The 15,708-nt window shown below is 32.7% G+C and overlaps 1 long non-coding RNA gene across 1 annotated transcript in view; it reads left to right on the plus strand.

The window, feature by feature from the left end:
* The first annotated feature begins 563 nt into the window (after positions 1-563).
* LOC111087510 overlaps positions 564-15,708 on the plus strand; it is a 22,682-nt gene continuing 7,537 nt past the window's right edge. The window contains exons 1-2 of the long non-coding RNA XR_002612187.1: positions 564-651; positions 1,076-1,135. This is a non-coding gene — a long non-coding RNA (uncharacterized LOC111087510). The remainder of the gene's footprint in view (positions 652-1,075; positions 1,136-15,708) is intronic.

Here is a 15,708-nt window from a genome sequence, read left to right on the forward strand (position 1 = left end):
ACATTAAAAATCCCATTTTTGTTTCATAATATTTATTTATAAACAACATTGACAGTGAAACTATCATCAGTATTTTTCAATTTCCCTTGGAACTGTGAATCAACAATTTTTACCTTAATTTTTTTTTTGGACATGCATCTGTAAAAAGCTAGGTAAAGTTGACTAAACGCCGTTTTCTTTCCTCTCGTGTTTCTTCCATTTGAATATTTATTAATTAACATTTATTCTACTTAAAGCTATTTAAACATAGCTTTTCGACTTTCATAGGATATCTGGTTTAATGTTATGTATGCATAGAAATGAGGAACTGCCAATTTGATTCACATGCTACAATTAATGGTATTTTCATTAATATAATCAGTTGCGTTTAAAATTCAATTTAACTTATTTGGAGGATCTATTTCAAACATGCATATAATTTAATGGTTTTACAATAGCAAACATTATTTTGTAATTTAAGAACTAGTTTCAATATAGAAAATGAATTATAAACTAACTTATTGATTACATTGTTGAATATTTAACTATAGGAAGAAGGAATCGTACACTATAATTCAGAACTTAATAATAACAGGTCAGTTTTGGTGAAGAGAAACGGATGGATTTCGTGATTTAATCAAAAGGAATGGAAGATGATATGAATTGAAAGACGTGAGTAACTTTATTTAATAAAGTTTCCAATGTTAATAGTCTTAAATATATCTCAAACTTAAAATTTGCCTAGAATAGAACTACAAAGCTAGATTGATTAAAGTTAGTATAGAACCATGCAATTAGATTCAATAAACATTAACGATATAAACTGTGTAGCAGCACAGTGGTATGTCTGCGGGCTTCTACTGCTAAAAACCGGGTTTCGATACCCGTGGTGGGCAGAGCACCGATAGCTCTTTGTGTAGCTTTGTGCTTAATAACAAACCTTGTAGATTTTTATAAATTTATTTTTGTATAAGTGCTTATTTCTTTTATTTTAGTTAGCATTTTTTAATTAACCAATTTACTCTGGCTAACACACACTCAAATTTGCTTGATTCTGACCATTTCTATTAATATATTTGCCTTCTCTTTTCTATAGATAACCGGTTATTCGTTCATGTTTTGCATAACTTAATGAAGTGAGGTTCCTTCATCCAAAGTAAGCTTTCATTTGCTACGTAAGTCTCTATATTATAGTTTTGTCTAACCATACTAAATGTTTTCTCTCCTTATCCAAGCATCACATAATTTCACTATGTGACTTTTCTTCATCCAGGTTTTGGCTTGCTTCACCAAGTGACTTTTCTTCATCCAAGTTTTGGCTAGCTTCACCAAGTGACTTTTCTTCATCCAAGTTTTGGCTAGCTTCACCAAGTGACTCTTCTTTATCCACATGTTATGTAATTTTCCAAGTGACTTTTCTTCATTCAGTTTGAGCCAAACTTCGGAAAAGATTCATTTGCGCGTGTGAATTCCGATAGCTTTACAAAATAAAACTTCATTGAAACCTATCAGTTTCTGCAATGTTTAAAACCTCATTGAAACCTACCAGTTTCTGCAATGTTTAAAACTTCCAAAAGCTTTATAACCAGCGACGTTATTTAGTTTTAAGTACAATATCGTCTCTCGTTATTAGTTAGTAATGTTGGTTAACCTAACATTCTTTATAAATTGTTCTGTCTTGATTGGAAAAAAAATCTTAAAATAATAAAACTAATAAATAATATAGTGTAATGTAAAAAAAAGCTTCAAAAGTATTAATTTTTTTTTTTTTACAATTTCAAAGTTTTGCAGAAAGAAATCATAGTAGGAACTTTTTAAATAATTTTTTCCCGTGCTTATATATTATAAATTATATGGATTACTGACTAAATATGTATAAGATTATAGAGTAAACACTATTCTATATTATGTTTTGATACTGGTTTTTACACCATAAAAATTCCCTTTGTCCTAGTTCTAATTTAATGAAATTAGAGCACTCTGGTTCGTTTTTTTTTCCAGTTGACAATATTGTGTAAATATCCTGTTCCTTTTGTAGAAGAAACTCGTGTAAAAGTCGCCTCAAAATAATCCACAGATGGTTTAATATCAACTTAAGATTCATTAAAAATTAAAGTAGCCGAAATAGTGAAGCACAGTGTAGAGGGCTGAACAAGTTTTGAAAAAAAAACAACAAACAAAACAAAAAATAGACCGAAACGAAAATTGACTTACCATGTGCAAGCAATTATCCTGTAGTATTGTCTGACCTCTTTTCCTGTTTAATGTCCATGAACTTACAACAAAGAATTTTCCAGCAGGTTAACAATTTCTGTGCTTTTGTCTAAATTTATTTTATGTGTCGTGTTTTTATCTAATTTTCTCTCGAACGTAAAGGCGGTCTGTATTTAAGTCTGTCTGTTTGTTGATTAAATAATGCAAATTCAATTACTAAGGTTAATGGTGTAGATAAATGCACATTTTAGTTATCTATCCCAGAAATTGAAAACTTTTAAATATATATTACATGACTTTAGCTGGCACTGTTTCATACGTCTTGGCTTAGCATGGCCAGGTGGTTAGGGCGCTCGACTCGCAATCTGAAGGTCACGGGTTCGAATCCCCATCTCACCGAACATGCTCGCCCTTTCAGCCTTTGGGGCGTTATAATGTGACGGTCAATCCCACTATTCGTTGGTAAAAGAGTAGCCCAAGAGTTGGCGGTGGGTGGTGATGACTAGCTGCCTTCCTTCTAGTCTTACACTGCTAAATTAGGGACGGCTAGCGCTGATAGCCCTCGTGTAGTTTTGCGCGAAATTCAAAACAAACAAACAAACAATCATACTTCTCAAATAATATTTCTAATTAGAACATAATCTTCACGTTGTAAAGGTTTTTTTAATCATTTTACTAACTGTTAAAACTAACAACGTATAAAATGTATGGAAAAGTTATGAACTAAACATTTCATTAAGAAAAATTGACGAAAAAAGTCTTTTTTTCCTTATGATAAAAGGTATCAAGTTACAAACTTTATAAAATATTCCACGATGTCATTATATAGAAATAAGACATTAAATATTAACAACAGCATAGCTTTGTAGCTCTAGAGTTTTTTGAGGTTATAGTAATATTTCAATGTTGTGAATAAGGAGCTCACAAAGGATAATACAACTCAGAAACTAAAACAATTACTCTTCTAGAAATGGAGAATTTTAACCAAATTTATGTAAAACACCTTCTGTCCTTAACTATATTATGTCTTATAATAGACATAAGAGTAAATATTTATAATTATGTCTATTATAAGAGCCTGGTCTTTGTTGTTGAGATATGGTTTCTAATGTCTGTAAGTTACTTTCAATGCTAGCTCAGCATCACTATTCCTCATCGCGAGTTTGCTGATACTAGTGGTGTACAGAATTTTTAACCTCCCATGTTCTTTGTATCTCTGCTGAGGCCTCCTGGTGGTGGAACAAATATACTCAAGTTTGATTCTAGCTTTTCCGTATATTTTATTTATTGTTAAACTTAAATCTTTTACCACGGACACGATTAAAACTGACTTCAGTTTTGTTTAATGATTAACAAAATCTTTATTTATAAGAAGTTTTGTTTGGTTATCTAAGGTGTGAGCGAAGCATCGTTTTTGTTTTATTTTTTACATTTTTATGTATCATTCAGGTGGTTAACGAATTATTCAAAATACATAATTGGCAATAATCATATTTATGATAAACCTTATACGTCTGCTTGTCTTGGTATTTGATGTAAGTTGTTATGATAATGTGATACTTTTTAAAGTTTCTTACTTTAGACATGCATTAGAGTAAACTAATATGTCACTAACTATCATCCTTTATTTCACATTAATTTCATTGGAATGTCCAACAAGAAAGAATTTATGGGCTTTTTCAACAACTTATTTTACTTTACTGTGAATTTGTCAGTGTAAAACAAATATTTATAAAACAATTATCAAGAATATATTTTTATTTTCAACAACAATTATTTGATGTGTTTCATTTTCATGACCAAATCACAAAGCAATATCCTAAACGTTTCATGACAACCTTGACAATCAACTTTTTTCAATATCTTCATGATATTTTCAACCAAAATAAGATAATGAAAAAAAGGTTAAACAGCCAAAAAAAAACCTTTCCACAAAGAAATATATATCTGTAATCTTGTTACATTTAAGTATGCTGTAATATCCCTAACATTAAAAAAAGACGCTTGAGTTTAATAGATATAACACTAAAGAGATCCTAAAATCCTATAATCTTTTTGCTTTATAAACATGTAATCCCCTCATGAAAAGAGGGGATTTAGTACAACTCATTAGATTATTTGACTTAACTGCTGTATTATATCAAAGATGCCAGTACATTGATGTTTGCTACATTTTTTTACTGATTATAATAGAACACAACTAAACATCACCTTAAGGAGAAAATTGCTTTTATGCACAAGTACTCTGTAATATATCACTACGCATGCCCAAGTTGCGTACTTAAGTGTTTTTACCTTTTTCACAGCCAATTCACATGCTGCCAATGATACCCAAGTTTAATTAAAAATTGTGAAATTAAAAAATAACAACAGAATTTATGTAAGGTATTGATGACAACTTATACTTCAATTACAATAATCAAATATTCTAATTGCTGAAGTTATGGAAACTAGCAGCTCATATTAGTACACACTGAAAGGATAAGCGAATCTCTGAAAATTATTACTTTAAGGTCCTGAAGACTATGAGTTTTAAAGGCCAGGTTTTGTTTAAATTAGTTGAAACTACTCGAGTTTAAAACCTTTGGAACTTTGGAAATCATTATTAGCACATATTATTAGAGCGTGTAAGCAACTACAAGATTAATACTTTGAATTAATATTCATTGATGGAAAGTGTGAGACTAAACCAATACTAATTAGTGCAAAACATTGAATTTAAAACTTTAACGAGATAGGTTAAATCTCTGGATACATGTACTTCAAGCTATTTCAGACACTGCCAAATAGGTGAAAATCGATAAGATTTTTAAACTGAAGTCTGTGTTAATAGCTAAAGTACAGGAACCATTATGAGATTAATATTGAAGTTAGTATAACTTGAAATAGTAGGTGAATCTCTAAGCTATAATACTTCAAGCTAGTATTCACTGCTTAGGCATCTGAAGCTCGGAGAAACTATAGTAGTAATGTTAGTAGGCATCAATGGAGTATTCAGAACTCTGAAAATTATAATAATTTGTACTTCAATAAATTTCAAGAACATTATTAGTTCCAATTAATACAGATTCCTGAAACATAGCAACCTACGGACATCAGGGATTCAACTTAGTGCAAAATTCTTGACTTGTAAATATCTAAGATATTGAAAACGTAATCCACTATGTCAAGTTGTCATACACGTCTAAAATCTCTCGAAATTAGAAATTAAAGTTATTACACGTTGCTGAAGTATGCAAACGATTATATTCATTGGCGAGATAGAGGAAACTTTAGGAGATTAAAGGTTCAAGACAGCACACACACACACTGCTTATGTTTAGGTACTTCCGAAGACTATGGCTTATGCTGATGTTAGTAACTTACTAGAAAAGTGTATGAGCCGTTAAGCAACTGATACTTCAAGTTAGTTCAAACTTCTGTAATACATTAACTTTTGGATTAATGCTTCAAGTTAATACTTGAAGGCGGGAGTAAGTATGTGGAAAAATCCTGAGATTAATATTTCAAGTTAATACGTACTGCTACGGTTTGCAAAGCTATTTAAAACGATTACATGCTGCTAGAGCGGAAGAACATCTACAAAATTTCTACTTCTAAATAACATGAATTACTGGTGTATAAAATATTAGTATTTTATATTAACTCATATTATTGCAATGTGTGTGAATATCAATGAGACTAGTATTTCAGTCAACGATAAAGTATTCAAAACCTGTAAGATTTGTCTTGAACGTTAGCATACACTTTTATAGGTGTCAAACGTTTTATAGATTAGTACATAAAGCTAAAATGTGTAATTTTTTATTCCACTGGAAATTCCATTTAGGCCACAATGCTTGACTAATGAAACCATTAAATATTAGTGTATAAAGTTTGTGCACAGTGTTAGGTTGAGTAGAATAATTCGATATTAATAATTTATGGTTTTGTATACTATTACAAAATACGAACTGTAAAAATGTAATTATAGCTATTATACAGTTATGAGGATCGTAATCGTGTGAAGTATGATTTTTTGTTTTATTACGCACAACTGAAGTTCGAGAATCTACAGAGAATTATCCTTAAAGTGAGTACAAGTATAATGAGAATGTAACCTTCTAAAACATTAGTACTATATTATTATCATTTCAGACTAATACCTACTGACCTTTAGCCTTCATATTATCAAGTTACCAAATGGTATACGGCCGGCATCGTGTATTTTGTACCCACTTTTTCGTTTAACTAGAGAACAGTCCCTGGGGGTTCGAGAATTACAGTCCTTTTAAGAAAGTGTAAAATTTTTTTTGTTAATAAGATGGTACTCGTGTGACTTACAACAACAGCAAACGCGGGTTAATAATATCGTACTCAAAGAGACCTTGCTAGAATATGCGAAAAAACAACAGCAAACGTGGGTTAATGATATCGTAATCAAAGAAACCCTGCTAGATTATGTAAAAAAACAACAGCAGACGTGGGATAATAATATCGTAATCAAAGAGACCCTGCTAGAATATGCGAAAAAACAGAAAACGTGGGTTAATAATATCGTAATCAAAGAGACCTGCTAGATTATGTGAAAAAACAACAGAAAAGTTGGGTTGATAATATCGTAATCAAAGAGACCCTGCTAGAATATGCGAAAAAACAACAGAAACGTGGGTTAATAATATCGTAATCAAAGAGACCTTGCTAGATTATGTGAAAAAACAACAGAAAACGTGGGTTAATAATATCGTAATCAAAGAGACCCTGCTAGATTATGTGAAAAAACAACAGTAAACGTGGGTTAATGATATCGTAATCAAAGAGACCCTGCTAGATTATGTGAAAAAACAACAGTAAACGTGGGTTAATGATATCGTAATCAAAGAGACCCTGCTAGATTATGTGAAAAGTTAATGGCTAAAACTTGAAAATTGTAGAAGTTCGAAAAAACGTATTAAATCATTTGAAATACAATAATAATTTGTGAATGCAATAATCTACTTTGCTTGACAGTAATACTGTCGTTCATCACTAAGTATACTTCCGGCTTGGCATGGCCTGGTGGCTATAGCGCTCGACTCGTACGCTGCGGTTTATGAGTTCGAATCTCTTCCTTATGATATAACGTTCAACCCCACTGTTCGATTAGAGTAACCCAATCGTTGGTGGTAATTACTAGTTCCCTCTCTTTTAGTCTCTCAATCTCAACTTAGAGACGACTAGTACAGGTAGACCTCGAGTAGTTTTGCGCGAAATTCAACAAACAAACTGTCTCATGAAAATTAGCTAGCTACAGGTTACTAGCATAATATCCCAAAACAACAATAAGAAACACAGATTGTCAACTCTACCATTAATATCAGTCGATGAACCTTTGTTTTTAAAAGAAATTGTAAATGTTTTACGTTAGTTCCGTGAGTGCAATGATAAGATCTACGTGATGTAATTAAATGCTTAATGTTTGTGGTTATAAACAGACGGTGGCAAGAGGATCCATTCTTATGCTTAGTTAATGTGTAAATTCGTGAAAATTTGCCCTTACTACAAACTGGTGGAACAAGGGGCAATCTGTTACGGATACCGTTGTGCTAGAGTGGAGTCGCAGTCCCTGCGGCAACATGTACGCTATGAGAGGGGGGGGGCACCTACCTATTTATGGTGAGGGCAAATTTTGGAAAAGGTTACCGAAATCAATTAACTCGTACTTACTACCATTACACGTCGCGTTATGTTAATCAATAAATCATTAGATAGTGCATTTACACGTATGTAAATTCCCAGATTTTTTGAAATTATTATTATCATTATTATTAATAATGCAGTCGCCCGGTAGGACAGCGGTAAGTCTTCGGATTTACAACGCTAAAATTAAGGGTTCGATTCACCTCGGTGGACACGGCAGATAGGCCGATGTGGTTTTGCTATAAGAAAAACAAACGCAAACACAATTATTAATGCATTAGAAAACTTTTTGTTTGAGCTACATATTATTATGTTTAGCTTTAACTGTATTATATTTTGATTTGTATTTGTCAAAGATTTTTATATCAGTTTGGAATCTGAAACTGGCGCGGCAAAGTATCTAAATTGGATGGGTACCACTCCCCCGTCTCCCATGGCGCAAGCTCTTTGGTGTCGTATTACTAAACATTAGTGCTCATAATACAGTAGGAAAGAAACTGTTGAGAAAAAGCGTTTAATATATTATGCTTAAGTTCGTCTGAGATAAATATGTTTTAAATCTTCTCTTTCAGCAAAATATATATATTACCCTGAAAAAAAGTAACTGAACATGAAATAATGTAAGGATAGAGTCTCGGCGATCACTGTCTTGATATGGCGTGTTCTGGATAACTGATAATTTGCTGCACACCATGTTCTCAGTTAAGTTCCAGTATTTCTGTTTAGTACAGTTTACGGATTCGAAAGCTCGTATAGGTGATGACGACTGAAACACTGAGATTAGACATATTGAATTGATCTTTGTGGATGGTTACTTTGATTCCGAACATAAGTCGTTCATCGACCGATAAACATTCCAATTGTCTCTCTGTCGTTTATACATTAACTTAATATTTCTTGATAACCATTTTCTGTGGTTTAACATATAATAGTTATTTTTCAACTTCAAAGAATTCATGTCACTTTGTCATCAGATATATTGTTTGATAAGCTAATCTGTTGTTTCTCTGAATTTTTACATGGTAAATTCCATTGCAGAGCAAGTTTGATAGCCATGAGAGACGTTGAAGTTTATGTAGACACATTTGTTAGGACAGTTTATATATATATATTTTTATTCTTGACTTTATTGTTTAAAAAAATATATATATATATATTCATGGCCAGGTGGTTAGGGCGCTCGACTCGCAATCTGAGGGTCGTGGGTTCGAATCCCCGTCCCACCAAACATGCTCGCCCTTTCAGCTGTGGGGGCGTTATAATGTGACGGTCAATCCCACTATTCGTTGGTAAAAGAGTAGCCCAAGAGTTGGCAGTGTGTGGTGATGACTAGCTGCCTTCCCTCTAGCCTTACACTGCTAAATTAAGGACGGCTAGCGCAGATAGCCCTCGTGTAGCTTTGCGCGAAATTCAAAAACAAACAAACAAACAATTGTTTAAAATAATGGAAACAAATGCCACTGTATTTATCAAGAGTTCATGCATTTTTTTACAGCTAAATCCTTTACTACATACCCCATAGCAACAAATATGTCATTGCTGTCTCGTAATATATTTTCGTAACACATGGCTGTGAAGACTGAAAGTGTTTGGTCTTTGATGTGGAGAATACATCCATATTTAAGTTATAATATTTCACTATGTGATATACTTACTAATCCCATAGTCTGGCTCGAATATGATCTTGATGTGCTGCTTGAGAGCACCAGCTGTAAGTGATAGATTATTATTTTTAGCTATATGTTTGCAAAAGATATACCATCATAGTTCAAAGATAATCTATATAATGATACCCTTTGGACAATATGTTGCATAAAAAAATTGACCTAGTCTTGAAATGAGATCTTTAGCCACTTAGACCTTATGATAAAATATTTAAAAATTTGTGATTGTTTCTTTGTCTACTTTGAAAAAGCCACTAGGTGAGAGAATATTCGTGTAAACCTAGGAAAATAACAATTCACAAATGCTGAATTCAAGTAGAGACTATCCCGCCCATTGTATTAGTATCATGCGACACTTATCTAAAGACTCATCTTGATGCCAGAGAAGCAATGAGTATAATATTTTTTACCGTAAAGTGGTTAAAGTACAAGAATCTTTTTTTTTCAAAAATATTTTTTGGCACGTGTATAATGTTCAATCTTGAAAACTTAAAAAAGTTATTTAAAAAACAACGATTATTTTGTACACAATTCAATAAAATGAGATTGTTTCTAGTCTCCAAATTATTAAAAAATAACTTACTGTTAAAAAGTGGTAAAATCCCCGACGTGCCTGGAAAACAATCTCATACACTCTACATGTTTTGACACATATCTTGCGTCATTCTCAAGAGTGTAATGTTTTGCAAATAATAACACTTATTTATACAGTTATCAAAACCCCACTTTACATATTAAAGAATATCACGCCACCTGCTGACAACATTTCCATCAGGTTCATCATTCTTATTCAGTAATTTATTTAAAAAAGACAGTAAATTTAAATTATTGAATAAGGATGATGGACCTGATGGAAATACACATCAGACAACCATACGCTAAATAAATCACTTACAAACGTAGAAGTAACTTAAAGGTAGCAATATCTTAATCACCAAGAATGAAATTTCATTTAAAGCCACTAGTTCACGTAAACATTAAAAAAACATTAGTGAAGATTCTCTCGGGCCTGATTTGACTGAGCATCGTGATCTTGTTCCTTGTGTTTTCAAATAGGATTATACTATCATCGATAAGATTGAATCTTCCATATTTGCCCCCCAGTGGTACAGCGGTATGTCTGCGAACTTACAACGCTAGAAACCGGGTTTCGATACCCGTGGTGGGCAGAGCACAGATAGCCCATTGTGTAGCTTTGTGCTTAACTTCAAACAAAAACTTCCCTATTCAGTCATGGAAATACATTTGTTATTGAACATAGCAAGGTAATTTTTACTTGATAACCACCAGTTGTGTTCAGAAGATTCTGAAACTGAGATTTTGAACAATGATCTCATTGGACAGAAGTTGTACACGATTAAGTATGTTATTTTGAAATGATTATGAATATGCAAATCAACAATCACATGACAACCACAGCAGATATAAAGCTGTTATTGAATGGCACGTATCAAATCTACATGATGACATCGTTTGAAGTTTTGTAGGTAGTGTGATGCCACTGAAAAGTTATCCTATGTAACAACCTTTTTGATGCAAAATATTCATGTACGCAGATCTCAGAGATGTGTTCGTATCAGGAATTTTAGAATTTCCAAGATGGGAATATTCTATGTACTTAATGACATTGGAAAGCAAAGGAATATGTATGAATTTGGGACACCATGATCATCAAGAAGGAGACCTGCAACAAGTCGTACCCCAGCCGTGATAAGCGAAGTGCAGCATCTTGTAACACGTAAGAATCCACGAACACTAAAGTCAGTGGAAAAAAGCTGTCCACTTGTCCCAAGCATTAATATGCAACATAATAAAAAAAATCTCTGTCTGGAAAAGTGATAGAAGTCATCTGTACACAAGCTGCTTCCACGACATATTCGTTCAACCGTGACATATGTGAAGCAGCTGAGAATTAAAATGGTATTTATGCTATTCCCTATGAAGATATACTAGCCGAGGTTGCCAGACACAGCGCCCATGAATTTTTTTGTAAATGGGTGCTGGGAAAATGTTGTCCTTTTACACTAGATGGATTAATGAAAACATGCAGGGAATAGTAGTGTGTTTTAACTTGATATTCTTATGACGGAGCCTTCTTGCAATGAACTACACTACAAAGTTATTGTCAAGATGCACAATCGTCAGGTAGAGCATGACCAGACATTACAATATAGGCTGTAATAACGTAACGACATTCTAAAATCGTTTTAATATAACGCACTCCACCTCTATATTTGAGTCCCTTACAGCATTTACTATTCTGACACTGATTAACTGCTGCTCAATGTTATCGTGACCGAAAAAGCTAAGTTATATTTCAGATTGATTTGTGAATGATCGTCTAATTAATGTTTGTTTCTCAAGTGAAGTTCATTACTCATTAAGTTAACATATTTTTTCTTTCTCACCCTCTTTGTTCAGAAAGCGCATGCTGTTAACGATCCCTCTATTACGTTAATCTGGTGATGGCGTTAGAAGAGCAAGACTTATACCAAACTACCTTCTGAACTTTTCTTTTGTTCTGTCCTTTACGCGACCTTCCCTTTGAACATATTTATTATGGCAAGAGATTCGTTTATGAGACACCGTTTTGCAAACGTGACATTCTGTCTCTTCTCAGCTTTACTCATTTTGTCCATTTAACTCTAAAATATTTTAAAACAAATATATCAAAATACATTTGTCTATATTTGAAAATTAGAAGGAGTGTGTGTGTCTGGGTTTTTAAAACCCGAAAAATATTTTTTTTTATCATTTCATAAGTTGTTAGTTTAACATAAATTATCAAACAATTACATAATAGAAATTGGTTATAGTATTGAGTTATGTTTTAACTTTGTTTGCAATCAAGCTTTCTTATCCAGTATAAACATGACGTATTTACTTAGAGAAAGTCATTTCCCCTCTTATTCCATATTCAAGTTTTTCTCTCTCTCTTTTCATTGAATATTGCTTCAAATTTACGATGTAAATCGGCTGTTTTCAGATACCTCATAATGCCATGGTTAGCTCATTCTCTTGTGTGTTTTTGTATAATATGTTGTATTTTATTGCAAAGCTATTTAATTTCTTATGCTTTTTATCACTGATTTTTATAACGTAATTTTTCTGAACATTTTTACCTCAAACGTTTAAAAGAAAATAGTTTATGATAAGCATTATAGTTATAATGCTTTGATTGTTTTATTTTCAAAATGTATAACTATTTGGCTACAAATACACATTAGTAGTACTATAAGTATATTGTTTATGCAATTGTAATTATGCGAAATGAAATGGAAAGGTTAATAAGGGATATAACTTTATATATATATATATGTTTCTATTTTAAATAACTTGCATATTAAGTAAATGAAGGAAAGTAGTCATATAGTTCAATTAAACATAATTATAATTTTTTGATTTTTCAGTAGTTTTTCTAAGTTATTAATTTTTAATTTTTTTCCTCATTCTTTCACATACAAAACTTACAAATTGAGATATTTTTTTAACAATTATAAACACACTACAGTAAACTAGAATACACATCGTAATAAGAACGCATACATAAGTTCACTTGGTTGACTTGCATTGTAGTAGAATTATTTACAAAATAGAACTAATTTTCTGCTCCACATTTCTTATTTAATATTATTGTGTCATTGACACAAATATTTTTATAAATATATCTAAAATTCAAAATAGATAATAATAATCTTTAAGTGATGGAAATTGTCTTAGTGTTGGCTATTTGAGGCTATTATGTTGTCCTCTCATGCATAAACTTGTATAAAAAATAATATTTTTGTAAGATGTGGGGGGAGAAAAGGAGTCATAATGCAATTAAATGTTTTTTTAATTTTAAGTAGTCTTTCTAAGCCACGAGATGTCGCCGTAAGTCAGCCAAATGTCAAATCGGATTTCACTCTTCCTAAAGATTTGTTTACCCTAAAAATGAAATAGGAAAATTGTAAATTTAACCGATTCATTATTCAATGCAAATCCAGAAATCATCTTCAAGAAAAAATAGCAAATTTAACAAAATATCTAATAATATTTGAGCAACTAATGTAATTATGCAAACCAAAAATTATGGAAATTTTATGAAATAGTATACCTTCTTCGTATTAACCACTTTTTGTTTTATTAAAATATGCTATTTACATTAAGCTATTTAAAACGTTATTCATAATTGGAATCTGTGAAATAACGTCTTAGATATATAGATATTTCTATGTACGTATTTCATGCGGTGTCCCCCTACTGGCACAGCAGTATGTCGCTAGAAACCGATAGCCCATCGTGTAGCTTTGTGCTTAAGTTAAAAAACAAAACAAAAACATTTCAAGTGGTTGGCATGGTTTTATGAACGTTAGCAGACAAACATAATGAGGATTACGGATATCAACTTAAAACAATTGCAGGTTATTGTAGAAATTCACGTGTCTCATCGTTTCTCTAGGCGTTCAGAGAAATGTGGAAAAATAGTTATTTTTTTATGGTAGTTATCTTTCTACGTTTGTTTGTTTGTTTTTGAATTTCGCGCAAAGCTACACGAGGGCTATCTACGCTAGCCATCCCTAATTTAGCAGTGTAAGACTAGAGGGAAGTCAGCTAGTCATCACCACCCACCGCCAACTCTTGGGCTACTCTTTTACCAACGAATAGTGGGATTGACCGTAACATTATAACGCCCCCACGACTGAAAGGGCGAGCGTGTTTGGTGGAACGGGGATGCGAACCCGCGACCCTCAGATTGCGAGTAGAGCGCCCCCTAACCACCTGGCCATGCTATGGATAAGAAAGAATATACATTATACAAAAATATAATTTATACTCAAAAAGTCCGACGGTGGGACAGCGGTAAGTTTACGGACTTGCAAAGTTAAATCCGGGGTTCGATACCCCGCGGTCGACACAGCAGATAGCCCAATCTTAACCTCAAACAGTTAACCTTCGGAAAGCTAGGTATATAAACTCTTTATAACCGATAGAGCAAGTATCACATAGAAACACGTTAAAGTTTTATCAGTATTTGGTGTAAATTCTGTTAAATCTCACAACGCAATATGTAAATTATTTTGGATTCCCAAACTACATAAAACACCATAAAAATAAAGGTTTATTTCCGGAGCTACAAAGCTACGACTAAGTATTTCTCAATTCTAAATAGGTGATTGGTCCGAGATACACTAAATAACCTATTAAATAAATACTGTAACATTATCAAAGACAGAACAGGTATCAATCCGCCCATTATCACCGATAATTATAATGAATGAAAAAAAAAAGATAAAGATAATTAAAGGCTTTTGAATTCAGTAGTTTTCACGCTAGTCTTTCTACTGACAAAATTAAAGTATCTTTCATCAATACTTTCAATATCTTTCTTTTTAATGATGCTATTAATGCTTTGCGTTAGTAACCACATAACATTTCTATGACAACGTCACTCATGAAAATTAACATTGTTACTCTTGAATGTTGTGTATATTTTACATGATAATGTATGTGTGTAATTTTCCCAATATGTCTTCCAACAGATACAACGAATTTCAATAGGAACTAACTTCAGCCCGCAAGTTACGGATTTATATTGAATCGAACTCGAATTTTCGTACATAATTAACCTTAGTAAGAAAGACAATACAAGAGCTTTGCATATATGGTAAGCAACTTTTCATATCCTGAGATAACCTTTCATTACTCATGAATTTACATAACATCCGTCCCGGGGACGGGTATTTTGGCTAGTATAGAATATTCTCTGTACTTCATGTACGATATGGAACGAAAGTGTTTTGACACTTGAAGCTATAGAACAGGTGTATAAAACCACTGAGAATGAACACTCTCGTTCCATGTCAATTCATTCTCAGTGGTTTTATACACCTGTTCTATAGCTTCAAGTGTCAAAACGACATGGAACGAGAGTATTCATTCTCGATGGTTTTATACACCTGTTCTATAGCTTCAAGTGCCAAGACGACATGGAACGAGAGTGTTTATTCTCAGTGGTTTTATACACCTGTTCTATAGCTTCGAGTGCCAAGACGACATGGAACGAGAGTGTTTATTCTCAATGGTTTTAGACACCTGTTCTATAGCTTCGAGTGCCAAGACGACATGGAACGAGAGTGTTTATTCTCGATGGTTTTAGACACCTGTTCTATAGCTTCGAGTGCCAAGACGACATGGAACGAGAGTGTTTATT

Source organism: Limulus polyphemus, unplaced genomic scaffold (assembly GCF_000517525.1).
Source record: "Limulus polyphemus unplaced genomic scaffold, Limulus_polyphemus-2.1.2 Scaffold2239, whole genome shotgun sequence".
NCBI classification, from domain to species: Eukaryota; Metazoa; Arthropoda; class Merostomata; order Xiphosura; family Limulidae; genus Limulus; species Limulus polyphemus.